Genomic DNA, 966 nt, shown 5'->3' on the forward strand with positions numbered 1-966 from the left:
GGGGTCAGGGTGGGTGAAAAAGGTGAAGAGATTAGCACAAATTGGCAGTTACAAACTAGTCACAGGGCTGTAAAGTACAGCATAAGAAATACAGTTAATAATATTGCAAAAACTACAGGGTGACCCACTTTGAATAATTACTAATTCCTATGGGTTAAATCTGAAAAGAAACATCAATTAAACTATCAGAAAAAAGTGTGTATGCATTTTTTTGGGACACCCTGTATGTCAGGTGGGTACGGAAATATGAGGGGGAACACTTTGTAAGGTATATCAATGTCTAACTACTATGCTGTATACCTGAAAGTAATATAATATTGAATGTCAATGGTAATTGAAAAATTTTTAAAAAGTACTGTAACAGGAGTCTGTTGCAGAGAATAATTTGCTCAGAACTGCTGAGTTGCCTGTCCGCTCCGACCCCATGTCCCTGTAAGTAAATTCTCCTATAATAAATTCTGCTATATTCTATGGCATTGCCTGAATCATTCTTTGGTCTGAAGATACCTTCTTGTTATGAAGGCCATTACATGTCTGTCCCACCGTCAGTTCATGCCTGCTAACAAAAATTAGGCGAAGCCTCCACAGCACACAGGATGTTGGGAGTGTGGCTATTATCCAGTTAGCACGATTAATTTTCAGAGCTATGAGGGCTTCCTCAGACCCTAAAATGGGCGTTTGGGACTGAAAGAACTAATTTGATGTTCTCTGATGATCACACTAAATCAGATTGTTATCAAATATTAACTCCACTTTCTGCTGCGTGAGCTTGGATTGTCTGCAATAGAATCCTTGGCACACTTGGGAATGAAGAAATTCAATTTCTAAAGTAAACACAGAGTACAAAAATAGTTCAGAGGACAGGTTATACATAGAACAAAGCTCAGCTCATTAGGGCCAACAAATACAACTGAAATTTGCAGACCTGAAGCAGTATTTTATCCAGCCAAAGATATATATATATAT

This window comes from Myotis davidii, unplaced genomic scaffold (assembly GCF_000327345.1).
Source record: "Myotis davidii unplaced genomic scaffold, ASM32734v1 scaffold575, whole genome shotgun sequence".
Classification (NCBI taxonomy): Eukaryota; Metazoa; Chordata; class Mammalia; order Chiroptera; family Vespertilionidae; genus Myotis; species Myotis davidii.